The 23,838-nt window shown below is 41.8% G+C and overlaps 1 protein-coding gene across 8 annotated transcripts in view; it reads right to left on the bottom strand.

Moving 5' to 3' along the window:
* ZFHX3 (zinc finger homeobox 3) overlaps window positions 1-23,838 on the bottom strand; it is a 685,441-nt gene that overhangs the window by 627,900 nt on the left and 33,703 nt on the right. For 4 of the 8 annotated variants that reach the window (XM_054198573.1, XM_054198571.1, XM_054198569.1 and 1 more), the window contains exons 2-3: window positions 15,590-15,699; window positions 10,926-11,078 (exon numbers count right to left, since the gene is read on the bottom strand). The exons of 2 other annotated variants lie outside the window; for them this stretch is intronic. The gene's annotated coding sequence lies outside the window, so the exon portion shown is untranslated. Of the gene's footprint in view, window positions 1-10,925; window positions 11,079-11,555; window positions 11,712-14,227; window positions 14,267-15,589; window positions 15,700-23,838 lie in introns of all 8 variants that reach the window. 2 more of the 8 variants (XM_054198572.1, XM_054198574.1) reach the window with 2 other exon arrangements.

Here is a 23,838-nt window from a genome sequence, read left to right as displayed (position 1 = left end):
TTTCCTTAAACATTTCCTTCAGCATTTCATCACTATTCCTAGAACTAAGCCCAGACTCTCTCATGATGCTGAGAGGCAATCCCCCAAAATCCCCCCAAAGTCATCACCAGCTGGGAGCTGACGCCAACCCAAGCAGCGCTGGGTCCAGTCCCACGCCCTCGCCCAGCATCCCGCCCCACAGGACTGGTTCCGACAGAGGAGCTGGGAGGGCAGCGCAAGGAAAGACACAGCCAGCTCTGTCAGACGCTTCCAGATTCCATGTTAGGAACACTTACAATAAATCCTTAGTGGGGCTTCTTCCTGGTGCTCCCTCCAAGGCTGCAAAACTAACATTAGGAAAGGGGCTGAAGGGCCGAAAACAAATCCAGCATTATGCAATGCATGTTTAAAATACATCTAAAACCATTCCTGTATCACAGATTCTGGAATGAAGTTGATGGCGATTTCATCAAACTGGTCCATAAGTGTCATTAGACACAGTGCAAAGGAGAAAGAAAACATATAAAAATAAGAACATGCATACTGGCGTGTAAGGCAGGGAGCTCATTGTCAGGTATTAATTTTTTTCTAACTGCAATACAGAGTCTTAAAATAATTTCTACATAGGCTTTCTGTGTAAAAAGCACAGTCAGTGAAAAGTTACACTAATTTAAACAAAATTAATAAAGAAATGTTCTGCTTCTTTTTATCATCTTTCTACCTCTCATCATTTATCATGCAAATTAAATTGCAGTAATAGAAAATGTAAAGAAAACAAACTCTGCAGTATATTGAAACCTCTATCCAGCAAGAGATAAGGTTGAATATTAGAAGGAAAGGTGCAGAAAATTAGCTGTCCATACAATAACTGGGAGGGAAACTGTTTTATTTAGCCTGGAGGGATTTTTTTGTTGCGAACTGACTAAATTAAAATCCAGACTATTATACCCAGTATCACACCAGAAGACGCCTTTTCCTTGCACTTTTAGATAAATTTTCATTGATCTCATTTTATGCATGATTACATTTTTAATGAGATGTACAATATTTCGAAGCTAATTTTAAATGCCTTCTCTCTCTCTCCTTCCTCCATTCCCCTTACCTCCTCCCGCCATATACACACTTACTGCTTGTTGGATTAACATTTCTGATAAATTGCTAGACCAGAAAGGAGCATTACCAAGAGGAAATAAATTACTTCCATCTTTTGCAGCTCCAGCATAGCAAAGTAACCTTAAAAATGCCCACTGTCTAATTATGCCACCTTGCAATTCTTTCCAAATGCAATCATTTTATTTCATGTAATAATTTTACTTGTTGTCAGTAACCCTGAAAAACACACAGATTGTGGTAAGAAGTCACCTTCCTCTGCCAGCAGTGCTGGCCATAAGAATCAGCACTCCCTTGAAACTCAAAACTCCTCTATAAATAAAAAGTTTTATTCGCAAGATCTTTGACTCTTGTGAATAAAGTACAAAGCAGGTGAATGTGGGTGAACTGGCCTATTGCCAGAACGCGGTGATCTTGACTTTAAAATATTAGCCAATAATTGATTTTCAGCATGGAAAACTTGGCTTGTTCCCAGAGTTTTAAACTTTATTTTCTTCCTTTGACTATTTTTGGTAAAGTCATACCCTGTAAAACAAAGGGGGAAATTGCAGGGACAAAGCATGAAATAAAAGTTCTGCCTCTAGCCCATCATTAAGTACACAGCATTTTATTTCCCTCTTTGATTTGAGGGCTGCTTTTTTGTGAATAGGTGTTGGTTTGTTCATGTGATGGGCAGAGGTTTGAAGGAGTATATTGCAATGCCCAAATCCTCAAGCACAACAGCAGAAAGATGCCTCAGAGATGTTGATGCATGGGAGTAACAGCCAGAAAATGAGAGTAATGAAAGAATGGCTGAAGGGTATGAACTGCAGTAGGCTGATGATGCAATGCCTTCAAAATGGGTACAAAAGAAGGTTCTGCATATCGTATCACCTTCATACGCTGAATACCCTGTCTCTACCCTCTGATATGCCAAGCAGCTTCGCTCTTTCCCAGCCTCCTCCTTGGGCCACCACTGCCCAGTTCAGAGCTTCCACGCCACCCTGACAAGCCCTCCTCTCTCCCCCCCCCTGCGCCGCCATCCCCCAGACAGGGCTGTCTTTTTCCCTGCTCGCCTCTGGTTTTCCTCCAGTTACTTAATACCTTTTTTGAAGTGTGGTGCTCCAACCAGATATTGAAATGTAAGTGAGGCTTTGCATGCCCTGACCAGCGCAAGGTAATAACTGTACCTTACTATAGAAGGTAACACCTCCCAGAAGGCTGTACCACCAAGACACTAATATATACACCATCCCACTGACAAGTCACCATCAATTTGTGGTTACCTCTGTAAATTTTTTGCAGTTCTGCTACCTAGCCAGTTTCTCTCCAGTTTGTATTTAGAAAGGGAAATAAATAAATGAGTAAAGTATAGAGATTTAAGTGTTTCTTAATTGAATTTCAACTCCATAATTTCTGACCGTTTTTCAAACTTTCCAAGATTGTCTTGAATTGCTCTCTTGTCCTCCAGAGGGATAGCAGCTGCTCTCCTCCTCTCCTCTGCCATCCTCAAGGGCACATTCACTACTTCATTGTTCACAGATCTGAAACGACTGAACAGGTCCTGTCCGAGGCAAACCCTCCCAGCTCTCTGCTTGATTTGCCTTCTCAGTTTAAGAACAAACTATTGATAACTACACTTTTGGAAAATTTCGTTCTCCTGGCAAACATGCACCCGTCTTAGAGGGTGTCAGTGCAGACAACTGTAAGCAAGGCTCTGTGGGACCATGTCAGATCATCACTGAACTTAAAACGCATCACAGCTCCAGCCTCCTGCAGGTCAGCCGGGTGGTGACTCCTGGGAGAGGGGAATGGGGTTGACTGACCACAATCTGCGGTTACTCTAGTGCCCTTTTGCATTTCGCCTGCAGCTGTTCACCCCCAACCTCAGTTGTGACAGGAGGGGCCAAGAGCACCTTTGGCACTGGATCTGCAAGAGCAGCTGGTCTGGTGATGAGCAGAAACAGGTCAAGAGCGGGATCGGGGACCGTGAGATGGGATAGCCCTGAACTAGAGCAGTAATGGAGAATATGAGGAAACTGGCGAGGATGCCAGGGGAAGGGAGGAGTGCTGGGATGGAGTCTGGGCTCTGACACGGAAATGAAGGAGAAATGGAGGAGTATCAGCTCAAGCTGAAGCATCACAAGAGGGGATTAGGAGTTTAGACTTGGGACAGTGGAAACGAAGCTGAGTAAAACGCCCCGCAGACAATGGAAACAGGAAAGAATCTTAAATGCAAATCCACATTTCACAAAGGATTTATCATTATCCAGCACCGCTTTGAGAATTAAGTCTTTCCATCAGAAGTCTTGTCCCAGTGCACTAACACGACAGACGGCATGAGCCTTTCCAGATGTGCGAGCACAGATGGGCTTATGGACCTGCGAAGCAAAATACCTTCCTACTCTCCCCAGATGGATGAACAGGACCTTTACACAACACGTGAAAAATTATCACTACCGAGAAAGCATTACAGACAATAGACAACAGCATCCTGAAATCAGAACCAGTGTGTGAAAACCAAAAAAAGTTGTAGAAAGGTAAACACTCAAAGAGAGGGAACACAGATCATGGAGCAAAATCTGACCCCCAGTTGTGAAGGATAAACAATGTCATAGTTTTTCATGAATAAATGACAGGTCTTTCTGGTGAAATTAAAAAATTGAAAAACTTCCACAGCTAAACAATAGCAAAGAACCATTATCACAGGTCACTTGAGCTCAGCTGCTATTAAACAGAAACTTTGCAAAAAAATGATGATTTCCACAGATACATTCTGAGATGTCCTGCAAATGATGCAGGCAGGGGAAAAGAAGAGGGAGCAAAAGCGTCTGTATAGAGGAAAAAACATCCTGTGCAGACTAAGCAGACTATACATTCACAAAAAGACCAGCTAGAGATCAGGACATCCATGGCTGCGAACCTCTAGCAAGAGAGATGCCTTCTTAAAGGAAAATCAAACTAATTGTAAAGCCGTAAGAGTAGGCCAATATAGCTAACATTTTAAATACAGAAACCTGCACGTTCATGTGGCTTCCACATGTACCGAATGTGTTTGTTTCTACAAATATATGGTGTGCAAGCCATAGGCTATTTATATTTGCTCTGGCTGCTGGCATTGCATACATGTCTTTTTAAGTGAACCGTTGTACAAACTAAGTACAATTCCCCTGCATTACCTGCGGAATGTGGTCTCATAAGGAATTTAAATCGCTGACCCGCCCTAAGGAGGGAACATCTGCAGTGGACAGTCCATGCATGTTAGCTGCCCACCTACAGCAAACCAGAGCGAAGTATAATTTCTGTCTGTCTTTTAAAAATACTGAGTTTTGCGATGAAAATTTGTATTGAGGTAATGCACACCATATGGGGTTAAACCCTGGATTCATCGGTCCTAGTATCCGTTTCTGACGGCGACCAGTAGCGGGTGCCTCAGGCGAGCACCAGCCCTTCCCCATGCACAGTAAGCATTTTAGCATCTACTCTACCAAAAGTTGTTTCTCTGTGCCCAGTGTGTAGAGCAGACACCCGAGTTTTATCCTAATTGTGCGGGTATATCTCAGACTGAGACTGTTTTCAATAGAGTACATTTTCAAAATAATCCCAGACATTTGGCAGGGAAATTGCAAAAGCTGCTTGTAGGCTGTATGTAACTTTTAACACACAAAAGCAATTATTGCCTTCATTTAAATGGCTCTCCAAATGGATCCTGTTCGTGTGCTGGCAAGTCGGAGAGCCCAACTGAGTCTGCATTCAGGAATGTGAACTGGACATTGCTGGATCACGGGTTCTTACCTGAACTCGCCCCCCCAGCTGTGGTGCAAACGAATAGCCCAGGCTGAGTGGAGGGCAGCCCCGGGCTGGGGAAGGCTAAAGGCACGGACAGGGGCAACATCGCACAGGTAGACTCTTTCTTTTGACACAGGCGTAACCAACTCCCACACCCTGTTATTGCTGCTACTGCTTTATTAAAATGCATAAAGCAGCCAGAAGCAAAGACACCAATAAATTCTTCTGTAAAAGCAGAAATGTTTTTTTCAAATGGCTCCCTTAACACTAATAATCACAGCTCTCTTATGTGTACTTGACTCTGGTTAACCTTTTTCTGGCACTTTTTAACTTCTCCAAGTCAGGTACTAATATGGAACTAATGTGGGGTTTATTTTCCCTGTAGGAATAGCAGAAAGAGCACTGCACATTATCGTAATCACGCAAGCTCCTTCCAGAAACTGCAGGACTTTAGATCAAAGCATCCGCATTATGGCACAGGAAAAGAATTTAATAACAATTGTGGGACTAAGCATTTTTTTAATGTTAAGGGGGTTTTATTGAATATTAATCCTATAAAATGCTCCTGAAAGTTGGCAGAATGAAAACTGATGTCCCAAATAGTTACCGCGGCCTTCCACATTGCAGGGATGCAATTGCAGTGTAATCAGAATTCATCATGCCATTAGCAGAAGGACAACAGCAAAGGAGACACTTTCTCCTGCATCATGCTGCTTGAAACAACAAGAACTGTGAGAACAGAGCTCGTAATTGTTAACCTTAGCCAAGCACTTGAAGTTTACATGTTTTTTTTAGTTCAGAGCTTGCAATTTCTTTCAATACAACTCATACTCAATATTTGCACTTTCAATTTTACTTTCTATTAAAGATTTGCACTATATTTCATCTCCCAGGGGAACGGAGATGCTGGGAACATGTCTGCTGTGAAAATGAACAAGAGGTACTCAGAGTTCCCCCCCCCTCCATTTCTAACTGCTGGATACTTTCCTTTTTCTTTTTTTTTTTTTTTTCTTGGAGGAGGTCGCTCCAGCTCCCCAACATGGCTGCAATAGTGCTCCAGCCGCATTAATCCCTGCCCTGCTGAGCTGCTGGAGAAACAGGAATTCATCTGACACCAGCAAGGGAAAGATAGAAGGAAAAATTAAGGAGAAAAAAAATGAATGAATAAATAATTCAGGCAAAGGATGAATACTTGAACAAAGCACCGTCTGTGCGCAAGGAACGTGAGGCTGTACTAGAATAGATAAGAGCGCTAACCAAGAAAGGTGTACTTTACAAAAGCAAAGCTAGTTTACCTGTCTGGGGCACAGAGACAAGAGCTATTCCTGAGCATCACCTAGACACACACGCCCAGTGCCGCGGGCGAGACCTGCTGCCACCCCAGCGCGGCACAGACCCTCTAATTGGCACATGCCCGGGAAAACCTTGCAAGTGGCCTGGGTTTGCTGCCAGCCAGTTCAGCTGCTAATGGATAGAGAGACGCTTGGCACAACTTCTCCTTTTGCTCCTTAAGTGTCCAGTGGCCCCAGTCACCTGCTTTAGGATTTGCTGAGTAACCTATGAAACCTACCCCTGAGGCATGGGTTAAGGATCCACACCGTGGAAAACACCCCATCCTTTAACTTCCATTTCTAATAACCCTTTTATCTCTTCTTCACAAGCTAAACTCTGAACAGGCAGTTTCATTGCGCTGCGCACACCAAGACGAGGTTAGGAACATAAAAACTCACTCCTGTAGCACATGACACTGAAGAGCAGGGCAGCATAGAGCCTCCACTCCCCACAGATACTCCACTAGGACAGTGTCTGTTTTAAGACAAACTTAGTGTTACTTTCTTGTACCAAGACACCTGTAGCTTCTCCTTTACTGGAAAAGGAAATTCTTTCATTATGTGTCACAGTATCCTGTTTAGTTAAGAGCCTGAAATTAAGCAAGTGCTTCATTTGCAAAAGTAGCGTAACTACTTTTACCATCATCTCCACCTCATTGGTTCAGTTTGCTGGCACTCGGTGGAGATGTTTTCCCACCTGTTTATCATACACACATCCTAAAACAATAAATGGGAGAGTAACCGACCAAATGCAATGCAAAAGATCAGTTGTTCTCCCATGGCCCCGTGCCAGAATCTGTGCCATGAACGTTATCGTCACCTGCAAGCCGCTGCAGCAGCACCTTCGAGCATCCCCATCCCTGCTGCACTGATGCCCAAAAGCGATTTACCAGCCATGAGTATTGAGGCCAGGGGCTGAGCAAAAACCACGTTAATACATTTCGATATCTTATTGTTTTATCAATGCAGGCTTGCAAGTTTATGAGCATTTGGCTTTATTTTACACCAGACAACTCAACGATGCCCCAGAGCAGGCTGCCAGATGTGCAGTATTTACTTCTACAGCCTTATCACTTGTGACAGGTCAAGTCAAACAGAAACCTCCTGGGGAGCAAGGAGCGCTGTTCCAGCTGCCCTGCACGCACTCCTCTGGACAATGCTCTCCAAAAGGGTTGACCACGTTTGTGACACATCTGGAAATTATTTTGGAGACGAGTTGGTGGTGCCACCCAGCATCTGGGCCTGGGATGCAAAGTTATGCTCTAAACATCTTAAAGACCAACAAGGTGGGTGTTGCAATAGAGATTCAAGGTGTGAACTAGGTATGTGAGGATCCCAAGGGCAGCAAAGGTAGTTTTTATTCACATCCACATACAGATTTCTCAAGATAAAAGTGTTAAGATTGCACCTATGCAATACCAAAGAATATATGTGCCATCAGGTGCCCTCAGGAATCTCTGCGTATTTGGCATTTAGGAACGGTGAGAACATCGAATGGCTGTGGACATCTTAGCAACATATAGCATTTCACTGTACTACATACTCTGCCATCACCTAAACTTGCTTTAAAACCCCCTAGTAACTGATTTTTCTCCTGTCTTTGAAAGACTTTTCCTTAGTCTAAAAGATTTAATTATTGGTTGCTTTTTTCCTACTATTGCCTAAAAATTTCTTTTGTTAAATTCAGTCCCTCACCTTCAGTTTGTAAGATGGGCATCGTGCTGGATAACAGATCTTTCCTTCATTGCTCCCAGCTGTGGGCATTTTTGTATGCTGATGTGGCTGCTTAGTCCCTGCTTAGCCAAGCTGCAAAAATTTACCTTTCTTAATCTCTTCTCATAAGTCAATTCTTCCAGGTCCCCAGTTCTCTTTGTTGCTTTTCTGTGCACTTGTTCCAGTTTGTTAACAGAAAGCTACAGACGTGGTGCCAGAGCGGAGCAAGATTTCCCAGCTGCAGCCACAGGTCAGTACAGGAGTCACTATTATTTTCCTGCTCTTTACCATGATGGTTTAGTGCAGGCAGTCCAAACCTATACTGCTCATTTTTCCTATATGACACTGCAAACTCGTATCTAACTCGCTGTCTGTTGTTACCCTGAAATGTCTCTTAGTATCGCTACCGCTCAGGTTCTTTCCTATTGAATATACCTGTGATGAATTAGTACTTTCATACACAGGCAGCTATATCATCTGTATTTTTCAAGGCTGAATTTCATTTTTTCCTTTCCCACTTCTAACTTCTATAAATAACCTAGTATTATACCTGTATAAAACCCCTCACTACTCATCCTTCTCCAAAGTTAGTCTCACAACGTTTACTTCATCTCTCAAGTTATTAGAAGTTATTAAAGGAAATGCATACAATTAATTCAGGACCAGCCACATGGCTGTAAATAACCCACCACGACATTAAACATTTTGCCTTTACCACTGTTCTAGTCTTTAGCCTTTTGTCGAGTTTTCCATTAGGCAGACAGAGCTTCCACCTGGACCACCAGAATTAACTTTTCAAACATGAGTCTGTGAGAAGTCGAGGGCTGTTTTACTCAAATCTGCCACAGGGAATCTACCGCCTTCCTCACACCCACTCCCTTTTGTAGGTGAAATGCTGGGAAGGACCTTTGAAGAATCCCATTACCTGTATTGCTCATGAGTCTGCAATTTTCAGTCTCATGCACAGTTATGATTATCAGCTCCTGGGCCACTTTCTGAAGACTGAGTCAGCACTTTTGCCGCTGTTGCTGTTGGGAATTGTTTGAATACTGGAAAGGCACATACAGGAAAAATTACTTTTCTCTTCTTGCCATATATATTGCAATCGCTTTATGATTTCTGTACCATCAAAAATACTGGGGTAGGACTTAGATTAGGTCAAAGCCCTTTACTACGAACCCCACATCTACGGAGCTACTTTGAAACTGTCTCTCAGTTTTATCACGCCAGCATCTTTTTCCCACTAAAGAGCACTCAAGAAACTTTGAGATGCTGGTGGAAAGCTGATCACGTAACAGTCCTCTATTTGTGGCTAAGCCTAGCAATCTTCACAAAATGACAGCCAGTTTTCAGGAGATACGCACACCCTCGTCTGAGCCATGCCTGTGGGTTTTGTCCGGATCAGAAGGACGCCAGCACATTTACCCTCCAATTTCATTTTATCTATAAATCTTCCAAGCACTTCTCTTTTAAACATTCAAAGAGAAAACTTCAGAGCAAGCTAAAGGTAGGCATTTTATTGTAGTAGAAGAAAAAAATAATCCAAAAGGAGATTGTCATCTTGACAATCTGTTAAAAAAATCAAACCAAAAAATGCAAGGGGGAAATCTTGCCTGCATACCTGTTTTAATGTACCATGCAGACCATCTGAGTTACATAAACAACAAAACCTCAAAAGCTGTTGACATCTGAGTATTTTAAAGTTGCTGTAAGGCAATTTTTTGGCAAGTGGTCATATAATTATTTGTTCTGGAGACTCTATCCACTGCAAGAAGTGGCGAACACAAGATTGCAGAAGTTTTGCCTGAACACAAAGCAGAAGAAAGTGAACGGTCTCTGTTTCCTAGCAGTCTGTCCCAACTTGGGCTCAACCACCCTGTGAGCAGATCTAGGAGACGGGCAAGGGCAAGCCTCCACATCTGCTTGCCACCATGGAATGTCAGCATCTCCAAACTGCCTTGTCCAATGAGAGCTCCAGACCACCTTTATCTACGTTACGGGGAGGGAAAAGAAGCAGGAATCAATACAGTTTTAGATGTTTTGAGGTGTAGATCACCGAAAGAAGGCAGATGTCAAAGTCTGGTCTGGCCAGACTAAGGACAGCAAAGAGGATTGTGTTAGGCATATCAGGACCAAAAGAAATTCCAAGAACTGGTTTATTATTCAATGGAGATGATTGTATTATTAAAAAGGATACAGACAGGGCAGAACTGGTCAATAAACATTTTGTTAGGAAAGACACAGACAGCATACTCAAATGAGATGAAGACAATGAACTAGTCTATTTCTAGCCAAGGGGAGTATTAAACAATCTAAAAATCTGATGGCCTCTGGGTGCCTTGTGCTATGATGTCATAAAAGAGTTGCCAGGAGAGATCACTAATCTGTCAATATGAACTGAAAAAAGTTAACGTACCAGGGAAATTGCAGAACACTGGAAGAGTGTGAAGATTATATCCATACTCACACAGAGCAAGCAAGACTTGTAACTACAGGTTACTTAACCTGACATCAATCCTCAGCAGAAAGTAATGGAAGTTAATATAGAGTTTGATCAATAAAATATTAGAGGATGAGAATAAAATTAACTCGAGTCACTAATGTTTTGTACAGAGTCTTGTTGAGCAAACATTGATTTTTTTTTAGGTTTCATAGTGTTGTTTGAATTGACTGATTCTGAGTGAAAGCCTTTGGACAAACAGGGCTGCTTCGTGCAGCAAACCCCTCTCTCAGGGCTTTCCCTGCCCTGGCTGCACAGCAGGTGACTGTCCCCAGTGGAGGGGCAGAGATACAGGCCACCTGGCAGCACACAGGGATTATCATGTCCTAAACTAGACCCTCACTACTGCAGTAAGCTACTTCACGTTGGTCTGAGGGCAGCAAGCCCCACCCTTCACTCGAGGGGATCTTCTCCAGGTAGACCCTGGAGTACTGGGTCACACCATTGATATAAAAGCATGGCAAAACATAAGAAAATCTGAGTATTTTTACACAGTGTTGGCAGGTGAGTCCATTTTATCTTACCAGTTCTCGCAGCCCAAGCAAAATGGCTAAGGGCAGTAGGAAAACCATCCCCACAAAGTGAGCATGTGCTGGTGGAAGCGCTCCTTACAGCCACCACTGTGGCATCTGCTGCCCCTCGGACCAGAAACGCTTCACAAGCCACTGCATCCAATTCTGTGGAGAAAATAAGAAAGCTAAACGGAAGTTTGGCTTCGGTCCACTGAAAGCAGAAGATCATCCGTAAGTGTTACAAGGTGTTCCCATCCTATGTTATGGCCAGACTCCAAATTGCGCAGAAGCTGAAATAATGGCTTTTATTAAAGGGGATTCAGGCTGGCTCTTGGCTAGCTCCTGCGCGAGCTTCCTGAGGAACAGAGGCTTTAGGAGGGCGGAGCTGATGTATCCAGAGAGTTTCGTTTCCAGTTGCTCAGGTAAACACAACTTCAGGCTAATTTTTATTAGTTAAATAAGTTCTCCATGCACAGATTTACAACACATGTGACTGACTCAAATTTTTAATTACAAGCAGAGAATGATTAAGCTGCTTATTTAAAAGCAAAGACAGAGCTAGTCTGGTGGCCTTCTGGTAGCACTCCATAACATGAGGGAGAGGTCTGGCCTGGCACTCAGCTCTCCAGCAGTCTCACTTACGAGGCCAGGAGATGAAGTATAATCATCTGCTGGAAGGGCTCCAATACTCGTCTGGGCCTCCAAAGCCACTCTTGCCTGGAAAACGGCAAAAGCTGGGAGGAGGCCAAAGTCCCTGCAGACACCAAGCACTGGGTGCCATGGCTCACCTTGCCCTTCCTGGAGGAGAGAGAAGAGTTGGTAAGGGTTGAATTTTGGGGTGGGTTTTGCAGGCTTTCTTTTTTAAGAGGCAAAGTGTTTTCTGATGCTGCAAGGTCATAAAGTCATATAAACCATGGGATTTTTGTTGCATCCACTCAAACATCCGTGGTCTATTTGCAAATTATTTAAGTCTCATATATGGACAGCTTTAGGGAAATGTGATGTGGTATGATGTAGGAAGCAGCGTGGGGTGGATTTTCTATGAAGTTAACTACAAAACACTGCTGCAAACTGGCCAAGTACAGTATGGTGCTACCACAAACACAGTCACGGAGCACGATTAATGACTAATTGCAGAAGTGCAAGAGGGCACTGGGCACTCATTTTACTTGGGTCCCTTAAAGGGGAAGGGCTGGGATCCGGTTCCTGAAAGATCTGGTATCAGCCCCACGGATGAGGTGGGAACCTGGAACCTCCTCCAGCTCCAGCACATCCCTGACAAGTCCTTCACTCTATGGACACCTCTGTAATCTCCACCACTTCACCCATACCCTTCACTGCCAGCCTGATGCAGAACACCCACCCGCAAACGTGCACAAAACCCAGAAGATAACAGGATCCAGCAATTGTAAGATTCAACTTCAAAGACATTAAAAGACATAACATTTTATTTGCCTTCTGCTTTTTAACTTTTGGGGTCCACTCAGGTAATGCTTTCAAATTTTTAATTAAAAATAAAAGCAAGGCTGCTTCTGCAGTCATTTCTCTTTGAAGTTGGACATTTAAGTATAATATCTGTTACCTGAAGACTTTGCTAATACTATGAGTTTAGGGAAACTCTGCCCAAAACATATGTCTCAGCAGATCTGGACGCTTATTTTGGTTTGATCTAGTTTTATTTTGCCTAAAACTCTTCCTGTACATTCTTTCAGCAATTTAAAAGTCATTTTGAATTCCATGCAGTTTTTCTTTTTGCATTTTAAATTTAAATTTAATGCGTGTTTTTTATATCATCACGACAAATTGCCTCCTTTTCAATCCAGTAATAACCACCCACCTCCTTGCTCAGCACCTTCTCGCTGTCGCTGCAAAGGTTAACAGCAGTCCAGATATACCGCTTAAGGAGATAGTTTCATTAACACCTGGCAGAATAGCAGGGCCAGTGGCTCTGCTCTCCTAACGCCTTTGCTGCGGGGTGGGGATCGTGCGGGGCACACACGGGCTCCGCACACCTAGACAAAGCCCCTGCAGTTCGCACAGTGCCTTCTCCAGGCGAGGCAGCGCTCACAGCCAGCTCGCACGTCTGTGGAAGCAAGCGCAAGCCTCCAGTCTTTATGTTTCCTCTTAACCACAAAAGCATACTTACATCCTACATTACTCGGTGTAATGGGATCCATCATCAAAATACTCTTTCTACTGGAGGACTGTTATGTTTCATTGCTGAAAGAACTAAAACTTTTGAAGCCTCTCCTTAATTTTCAATGAAAAGCATTTGGTTCCAGGGTGACAGACGAGGCTCTTAAGAGCTGTTACCACCTCGGGTAATTATAAAATGACGGAAGGGGGGGGGGGGGAGAGAGAGAGAGCAAGCGCCAGATTAACACTCTGTGTTTGTGCAGGGCTACAAAGGCACTTCCACGGGTGCCTGTGCTGAGAGCTCGGTTATAACAGCTTCCAGTTGGAAAAAAAATTGAAGGAGGATGGAAGTGAGGAAAGAAGAAATTGCAATTAAAAACTGAAATAAATTCCAAAATAACATATTAACTAGAACGCTACGAAAATACTTTCGGGGGTGGGGGGGTGGTGGAAGGGGAAAAAAGTGTCTTTTCTTGCAAACTGAAAACAGCCCAGGTTTGAAAGAAGAGTCAAAAAACTCTTGTGCAAGCTTGGAGCTGGCGCACGCCCTCAGAGCTGGAGGAGGTTTGTCCTCTCCCCAGGAAGCAGGTAAATCTGAGCAAACTGGAATTTCATTTTGACACTTCAATTAAGGTACTCTGCATTAAGCATAACTGGAAAAAAAAAATCAAAGCAAGACAAAACAAGGCAAACAGGCTAAGTGAAGCCGTGCAAAATTAAACTATTCCAGTAGTAAAAATTAGCTCTTCTATACGGTGAAACCGAGTAATGTAACAAATGCAGACAGACCATACAAGAAACATACAGACTAAAAGAGCAAAAAAGCATTTTGCCTTTATAAGAGATAAAACGAAGTAGCTCTTAGCGAGGACAGCTGAACACTGAGGTGGGAATCACAGAATGCATGATTAAATAGGGCAAAAGTAGGAGACAAGGGGCATCAGCGAGGTACAAGTAGCCTTTAACCTTTGATACCCCGGCCCCTAAATCTGAATTAAAACAGAATAAAATGCAAGATTACTAGCCTATAGGTCCACATAATAAATTCCTACCAGATTTTGCCTTCTGCCAGCAAAGCATTTACAGTGCTACATGCGGAAAAGCTAGGAAAATATCTTATTTTGAGTGGCCATGCTCACTGCCAGCCACCAGCATCCCCGGACACCAGCTGCACTCACCCATTTCAGACCGGGCCAGCGAGTAAAGGTACTGCTCAACTAGGGGGGGAATAATGGCAAATAAAGGGCGCTTTAATAAAACAGCAGCATAATACAGGACTCTGTCCTCTTTATTTTTTAATAGAAGCCTTTCACGATATGGAACTAATTATCGCCATCTGCCGTCCCCATACTTATATTTCCTCTCTCACAGCTCATTCTTCAAAAACTCAGTAGCTTCCTCCCTTTACATTTGTAAATGCTGTTGACTATGGATAAAATCCATGTTTACTTTGTATTCAGGGCCCATAGGAAAGCTTGTTTTAATCATCAACAGATGTTACATTCTGCTCTGCTGTGCTTGGCACACAACTTCAGAGGGAAATAAAAGAAAAATCTTTATTTTAAATTTAAATTGTAGATTGTTACAGACTAAATAAAATGCCAAATTGTTATTGGAAACAACATGGCCACTGTAATAACTATAGCTGACATTTACTTTTTACAATTATAATTTTTTTCTAGTGCTGTTTAGCACAAGATGGTTTCCACATTTCGCAAAGGATTTTTTTCCCCCTTCTCTGAAATGATTTGCAATCAAGCCACAGACATTTGTAATTTATTTTTATTTAATACTTTCCTACGAGTTTATGAAATACTGGGATTATTATGCTATATACAGTAGATAGTTTTTGAATACGTACTCTCCCTCCGGACTCATATTTCAATACACATTATCCCCTTGAACTCATTTATAAACACCCATTATTCCCACAGACCCTGCTATAAACATGTAATATCTCTGTGGACTGTTTCAGCCTTATGGTCCTTTTTATCTCTGGCTTCTTTCGTATTCATATTCATCTTTGATGTCTGAACACACACGCCCCCCTCCCCAGTTTTTGTGTACCCCGGGGGATGCGGGTGCCCTCCTGCGGCGATGGGAGCGGTACCCTGCAGGTACAGCCGCAGCTTCACTGTTACTTATTTTCCAGCTGCTGGAAAAACCGAGCTGGCAACAGAGGCTGGCTCGGGCACCTGCTGCACGTGTGTTGATTGCAGCATCCTGACATTCCCTGCTGATGTGATCGACCGTTTCTTTTTTAGCCACTGGTGAGAGCAATAAGAATACGATCTCCAAGCCTCCATCACCAAGCATTCATCCCACACCCTCTCTTCTCAGCTACAACTTAGCTCTGCGTACAGTTACCAAATTGGTGCTTTCTTTCAGTGATAATTTCTCATTTTGATTTTATTTCTACACTACTGAAGAACCTACTCAGTGAAATTATTTATATGTTCAGTATATCTTAGAAGTAAAATGGAATAAAATGTTTGAGCAGAAAAAACTGAAAGATTAGGCATGATAGCTCTTCACTGTACCTGACTACCAAGACTGATTGGGAGTGCTCATTCTTCCAACATATTTTGCCAGACTTCGCCAGATGTCGAATATTTGAATATTTGCAGCAGCAAATAGTATTCGTCCACTCCTATGGTAACACAATACACAAAACCAAAAATTGCCATGTGAGTCTCCAGAAGACCACAACGTCCCAGTCTGGATACAGCAGAGGGAGGTCTTAGAAGCAAACAAAAGGTAAGGGACATATACTGACGTTTATAATTAAGTCTCATATATTTTTATGGGACAAAACCTGAGTACTTTCAAAGTAGGAGGCATCCCACACAGCCAGAGTGAATTTCAAGGGGAGTGCTGTCTTAAATTCCTAGTCTTAACAAGAGAGACATTTCTCAATTACTGCAGCATCCTCTTCTCCGTCCTTGACAAATGCATTCTTGCTCTGTTCACAGCCTGTCTGGAGTGCTACTGCAAAGATAATTTCCCCATCCATCACCTGGAGCATATCACACATCTCCGCAGCCCTCCATTAGCCACCTCTTCTCCCCTCCTCAGACACAAGCTCCTTCTCTTCACTTTCACGGCTCTTCACAACTTCTCCCCGTTTTACTGAACGTCTCCCGAGCAGCATGCTGGGACTGCCTCCACCTCCGCCCAGCGTGGACCGCCCGCTTCTGCTACCCGCCTGCCAGCTTTCCAAACGTGTTTGTGCTTTCTCCCATCCTGCTTTTGAAAACTGAGTTTCTACTATTGACACTGGCTGCAAGGACAACACATGAGTCTGCCAGGCCCCAAACACCTACCCAGAACTACGCGCAGCCACAGGTACCTGTGCACTTCAGCTCTTGTACAGTCTCTTCACTCCATGCATAATCCTGCTTGTGCGCAGGTTGAAGATGTTGAATTACCAGCAGTGTAAAAGCAAACCATTGAGATTGCTTTAAAATCACAAGTCAGTTTTGTCTAAAATCATTTAAATGTCTGAAGCTCATACAAATCAACAATGAAAGGGCCAGCGCTCAGATTTATCCTCGGCACTCTGGATAACACACTGTCAGTTTGAACTCTGCCGTGCCTCTCTCGCATTGAGGAGCTCTTGCGAGGGCAGTAGCAACATCCTTCCACTGAACTTCCTTCAGTTTCTATAATCCTCCAAAGCCCATCATATTGTACCCAAAGCTTTCATTAAATCAACAAGAGAGGGACAGCCTTGCTTTTTGTGCACTCTCAACTTGCCAAGCAATGAAAAATTACTGTAATCATCCTCCTGCTGTCTTGAACCTGCACGTGTATCAGAAAGCTTGCAAGAGTGCCTACAACTCCCACCATCCCTTCCCTCTCCCGTTTGAATCATGCAAGAATGTGAATGCATAACAGTATTGACAAGATGATAATAAAATTTTTAGACAGTTGCATGATTTCATGCCAAAAGACAGTTTAAATACAAGCTTCCTGCATCTGTGAGTTTATGCATCGGGGTGTCCAGGAGTTTTTAGAGCAAATCAAGATGGGAGCAGAAGGAAGCTGTGCTGTACCTGGACCGATATGGTGAACGCCATTGTAGGCTTTGTCAGAATGCAGATGTGGGGGCTTATATCTAAGATAATACGTTTATGAAAATGCAAGAATGCACACGCAATTACTTAGATGTTGCACAGATTTGTGCCAATGTTAACCACAAACAAGTTAAAAAAAATTCTTCTTAGAAAATTTTGAGACATAAAAAAAGAAGTCTCAGGAGGAAATAAATCCTTTTCTTTTAAAAATTGCAAACTACGGCACAATGCAAACCAGCTTGGAAAGCAGCAGACTTCTATTTTACATCACGAGTGAATACTGTTATGAATTAACAGCTCATTAAGAAAAAAAAACTTTGCAAACCATGAATCTCAAAAGAAAGTCAGAGAAACTGTCATCTGCAATTTCCAGTGTGTGAATAAATCTAAAAAGATGTCAACGGACAGAGTTCTTACCGAGAGCTAAACAAACAGGTGTCTCCTGGCCTCCTGACCCTGACATCAACAGCGCAATAAAACTCTTCCCATTTCGGGACAAAACCATTTGGTACCAGTACATGGAATAATACCTGCTTCTTAAAATACGGAAATGCATGTAACAAATGCCTCTTAAAGTCCCAGAAGAAACAGAGACTTGCACTGTGAAGTATTCCCCCCAGGAATCCTGTAAATCATACCGAAATTTTACTTGTCCTGGAACAGGTTTAAAAATCTGTTTGTGGTTTCTCATACATTTTTTTTAAATTTATCTGGTCAGTTCATAAATGAAAGAATCCTTCAAATTCCAATGTAAAGATCTCTATACATGTTATTTTAAATAGCCTTACATTGCAGACAGATTTGCTCTGAAAACTCAATTGTTTTTATAGTTTTAAAAAAATTTTTACTCTCTATTATTTTTATCACATTCTATTATCTGTAAATTAAGTGTCATTACTTCATCCATTCATTCCTTCCTATCAGATTTGGCCATGATGTCGCCGGAAAGGCAGTGCTATCACAGCCTTTAGTTATTTTCTGCTCTACGAACTCCAGCATTTCCAGTGTGAAATCTTTGGGCAGCTGAAATCACCACGAGCTTCTCCTGTTTACTTCAATGAGCCTGGTCTCACCTCAGCACCAGCGAGGACCAGGCTGGGGCTGAAATGAAGAGCTGAGAAGCAATGCTGGAAGTGGGCTTGAAAGGGGGAGACAAAGGGTCAGGGAGAAAAAGGTGCATTCAGCACTAGAGAGAACAAGTTAATATTGCGTTTAACATACGCAAACACACATTCTGCATTAGGCTTTAATGCAACTATTTAAATAAGTGTGTTAATGCATGAGAACCTGTAGAGGTTAAACACAGAAGGCACATCAGCAGGCTGTGAAGGAGCAGAACCCGGGTCATCATTTGGGCAGAAGAAAAAAAAGAAAAAAAAAACCAGAACATGAAAAGAAAAAATCTGAACAAAATAAGAATAGTTAGATCCTCTCTCACAAAAAGCATAACTTCAGCTACATGGGTTTGTTTGTGGGCTTAAAAATACAGTAACATACAATAGGAAAGGAACTGGAAAGTAAATGGGAAAATCTGAAAAAGGAGAGGAAATAAATAAAAACAAGAGGAGAGAAAAAAAATACAAGCAAGCAAAGTAAAGAGAGTATCAGAATAAATTGTCTTCGAGTAAGAGAAAATACCAACGTGTACAATAAATGCTACTGCAATTTTTCTATATGCATTAAAGAAAATTAGGAGTCTGTTAGTTTTCATATTTAATGGAGAAACATATTATCATGACATCTGTATGTGTGAGAAGAGGGCAGTGTGGTGAGAAGGTGAGAGTGTGCTGCAGCAAGTCCACAGACATGCAGTGATGACTGCCCCACCACAGCAGCTGTGCACAAAGCCCCCTCACTACAGGGTCTTCTACCACTTCCCCATCGTTTCTCCTCTGCCCTTAAGACTTGCACAGCTGGATTACAACCAGCACCATAGACAGGATAACCCAAGCCCTTAAACATCTGACAATTCCGAGAACCACGAAGAGAGATGAGATGGCAACCCCTTTGCTGATCCCATTAACATCAGTCATCCGTGGAAACAGAGATCTCCCATTTCACCCAAAATGAATGGTCCCATCAGCTTGTTGGCTAAGATGGTTAGTGCCTTGTAGATCACAAATGGAAGTGTGTCTTAAAGCAAAGGTATTTTGGTGAGATCTTCTTGTGGAAAGTAAGGATGCTGAAGATTAAAAGACATAACTCATTTCTCCTCATGAACAACAGAAATTAGGTTGATTAGCAATCACCACCCCGATGGAGATCTGCATCCTGCTTTCTGAGCATCTCTGAAAATGTATCGAATGTAGTAATTTCTCAGCAGGTGAATCTTGTTTACAGGACCAGCCTGATGGAGATCTTGCGTGGAAGAGACAAAGCTCTACGGTGTTTATTATTGTTACAGAACTCTGGGCACAATATGTAATCACTTTATGATAAAAATAAATAGGTCAGGTGTTACCCTGTATAAAAATCTCTGCTCATGCAGATGGTCACCCACATTTAATTTCCTTGACTACCTCTCCATCCATCCATCAATTCCTCTGCACTTGAAATGTAAAGTCAATTTGGAAAGCTATTCCAAGATAACCTTCAAAGTCATTTCCAAAAGGTATGCCTCTGATTGAGAATGACAGTCCAGTCTCTCTTTGGTGTTACATCTTTGTGACCATAATTCATTGTACTCACTCTGTATTGGATCGTATTTCAGCAAGAGGAGTATTTTTAACAGTACGTGTTAGTATGCAATTTATTAAAATGAAGAACCCTTTATCTCCTTTGTCACTTCTTTCAGTTCCTTGCGGTTTATCCCATCATTGCTCTCCATCATTAAACTAATACGATGTAGAGATTTAGACATGGTAAATACCAAATAATAAAACAGACAATGCTAATGTTGTGACATTCATGAAAGGCAACAAAATTAAAGCTGGGATTGTCACTCCAGCCTTGCATAACACTGCATTTGACCCGGGGTTCCACAATCACAGAAAGCACAGGAGATTTAAGAGATGGATAGGCAAAAAGGCAGAAACATCAAGGATTATTTTTTTTAATATATTTTTCTAACAGCTTATTGCATTATCATTTATTTTCTATACTTTGGATCATCACTGAAGAAATTCCACATTCAGACAATTCATGGTGATGGAATAAAATGTCATATCAAAAACTACTGGATGGTAAGACTGCAGAATTATTCAAGAAACAGGAAATTATTAGAGGTCATGTTTATTCAGAAACAAAAGTGCCTTGTTAATTCATAGAACTTGAGATAGCATTATGATTTGATCTGACACTTTGCATAATATAGGTCACCGGAATTTTCTGTATTACTTCCAGTTTAAAGATCAATAGTTGCACTTGAACTGCAGCTTTTGGAAAGTCATCGAATCTTGATTTTAAAATATCCACCATAATGGCCATTAAGCTGTTCCAGTGATTAATCAGCTTGCTTGATTAACACGTACACTATTTCTAGTGAAATTTTTGTCTACCTTTAATTCAATTCACTAAGTGTCATTATATTTTTTTTCAGCTAGTTTTAAGAACTCTCTAGTCTCAAATTTCTTTTGCCTGCGTGGGCACTTACTGACCATATTCAAGTCACCTCTTAAGTGCCTTTTTGATAACATAAGAGGCTTGATTTTTTTTCTTTTTGATCTGTCACCATAAGATAAATTTTCCACTTATTCAATCACCCTCATGGATTTTCACCGCATCCATTTCAGCGCCCTTCTCCAAGTGTTAGCCAAAGAAATGGACAATATTCCAGAGGCAAAGAGAGATCATACAACCCCTAATCCTACATAGCATTCTCCAGGCCCTCATGAAAGGACCGCACCAGCAGATTTCTCTAAGTCATGCTAAAAGTGACAAACTACTCAGTCAAAGAGAAAACAGTCTCCACAACACACACATGTGTCAATGTCTCAAAGCAATGATCAGACAATTATTTTAAACTTTATTAAGGTCATGCAAATGACTGTAAATCGAAGCACATTCCTATTAATTCACAGATCACTAAGATGACACATGATAATAGCTTTCAAAATGAATGGTATTTCTCAAACTGGAAAGGAGGATATGTGCACAATGTCAAATGAAAAGTTGAGTAATAGCTTCTCTAGAATTTGTCTCATCTTCTCTTTGCATATGCAGGCAGAAGAGCAATATCTCTTAGAAAAACAGAAAACATTGCAGACTGGGAAAGCTAGGCATCCTTTACACATTTAAGTGCTGCTACTCTTTGCACAACACAGAAATACCATGAATTCGCAGAGACGATCCAACTCCTGTCTTGCCCTGAGAGGCATTTCATGGAGAGCAGACAGGCACACCTGGCCTTACACCTCATCATACATCTACAAGCATCTCCAGAAGAAAAACACGGCATTTCTCACCATTCCCATGCCATGTCACCATCCTACATATCACCACACACTGAGCATTGCTGGCATCTACCCCCTGCAATGTGCAGCAGACCAGGCCACCACTCCATGACCAAGGGGCATGACAATGCACGATGGACCCCAGATGCAGAAAAAAGTGTGAGATGACATCTACTGGTGAGATCACGTGCAGGTATCCATGAGTAAGGGGAAATACAATCAAGAACTCTTAAAAGAAAAGAATTATTCTTATCCAGGGCTGTCCACCTTCTCAATAAATGGTGTTCAGATTATACTATGGTAGTTTACCAAAGGGCCAGATAGCAAATAGGCTTTTTTTATGATAGATGGTGGTGACACAAGTCTGGTGATCACTCACTGTGCAGCCCTGCCCCAAGCTGTGACCTCAACTCATCTGATGTTTCAGTACAATGTAATTTTCCAGAACATTAAAACCATCAAGACCACAAAAACATTAAAAGTTATATTCTACATTTAAAATATTTGAGTTGCCCCAGTTGAATCCAAGCAAATTAAGCTGTAATTAACTTATCTCCTGCATAACCCTACTCCTTGATGAGACCTTTATGTTTCACATTTGAAGCAGAGGAAGAAACAAAAATAAAAGTCATAACCATGAGAAGGAAATTGGTGGATCTCAGGAACTTCTACTGCAGAAAAAGTATCCTTTGCTGCTGGGATGTACATGTTTTGCTGCATCAGACTTTACTAATTTATTTTTTTTTTTTAATAAAGAAGAATGACTTCATTTAAATAACATACAAACAACAGGAGCAAGACAGAAGTTTCACTTTGGATGCTGTATGCTTTTCTGCATTTGCACAAGACAGGCCAGGGTGACCAGATCAGACCCTGAACTCTTGCATGTTTTTCTTAACTGTGAAGCTGTGAAGAGTCCTCACGAGCTGTTGGTGTGCAGAAGCACATGCAAACCCACACAGGCACTTCCTTGTGCTGAAATAGAAAGAAACAGCCCTCCACTCCTTCCAAGTTCTCCAACGCTGCGGACCCTCTCCTTCAAACATGCACAGTAAAACAGTGCGGGGACCCCATGAAAGTGGGCAGCTGTAGACGTACACACAGATGATATCTTATGAACCTATGGTCAAACAGATGCTTTTTTGCCCCAAAGGGCAGACCATGGGTATGTACCTACAGAGCACAGAAGGCCGCAGGCAGTGTCCCACCACCCTGTCTGCCCATGGACTGATCATGGTCCAAGTCTTGTTTCTGCAAGTCCCCATCAGTGGTATCAATAGCATGTGAAGGCACCAGAGTGGAGGAGAATCCCAAGATTAACTAAAGAGGAAACTATCAGAATACGAGAACTTCTCAGTGATTATTTTTAATTTTTCAGAAGAGCCACATGCTTTTAAAGTGCATTTCAACAAAGACAGTATCTTTTATTTTTATAAATAGACAACTTTGAAATGTATTCTCTTTAAAAATTATACTATTTCTTCACATCTTAATTAATGCCAAAACTTTATTTTCTTTCTCAGTAATGTATTAGAAAGCTGCTATTAATGTAATTTAATTTTTGTAAGGAGCAGCATTTGTTTTCTATTTAAAAAAAAATAGGTGGTTCTGAAATCCTGGCCTGTCAACATCGCTTAAAACATTCCCATTCCATGCCTCTACGTAATAAATTAAATCAGTGTTTTAATTGTGCCCATGCTTTGTGGTTCCTGGCAGTACAAAAAGATCTTCTGTGAATGCACGTTCCAAAAAAATCCTACTGAGTGATTAATTACTAGTCTGGAAGATATAAATATACTTTTCAGTAAAGACAGTATGGACTGCTGGAAGCTTTGGCCTTATATATCTCTGTAGATCTCTCTCACCCAGCAGACATCATCTTAATTCAAACAAGATCCCAGCCTCAATATTTATTGGCAGTATAAAGACGCTTCTCTGCCCATTTGCCCTATTCAATTAATACAAGGTATATATATTTGAAATTGAGGAATACGAGATATGTTTATTCATATTTTACATTTCTCCAAGTTTTCCTCATCCTTAAATAATCCATCCAACAGTGTATCTTAAGTCCTGCATGTTCTGGACAACTAGCTCCTCCAGAATAATGTTTTTAGCATTAGCATCCAAGTGAAGAACAGCCAAGCCCTTGCTCCCAGCCCTGTATATTACTTTCCTCCCTGCAACTCTGTGCTGTCACAGCTGGTAGCTTCGCTCTCTCCTTAAATCCTTCTTCTGCTCCAAGTCAGTTCTGGGAGAACCCAGCAATATTTGCAGTTTGTTCCCAGCTTGTCATACAATAAATGTACAAGGAGAGGAATT

Source organism: Rissa tridactyla, chromosome 4 (genome assembly GCF_028500815.1).
Source record: "Rissa tridactyla isolate bRisTri1 chromosome 4, bRisTri1.patW.cur.20221130, whole genome shotgun sequence".
NCBI lineage: Eukaryota > Metazoa > Chordata > Aves > Charadriiformes > Laridae > Rissa > Rissa tridactyla.
Note: the sequence above shows the minus strand (reverse complement) of the source record. Positions and strands in the feature narration are given on the sequence as shown.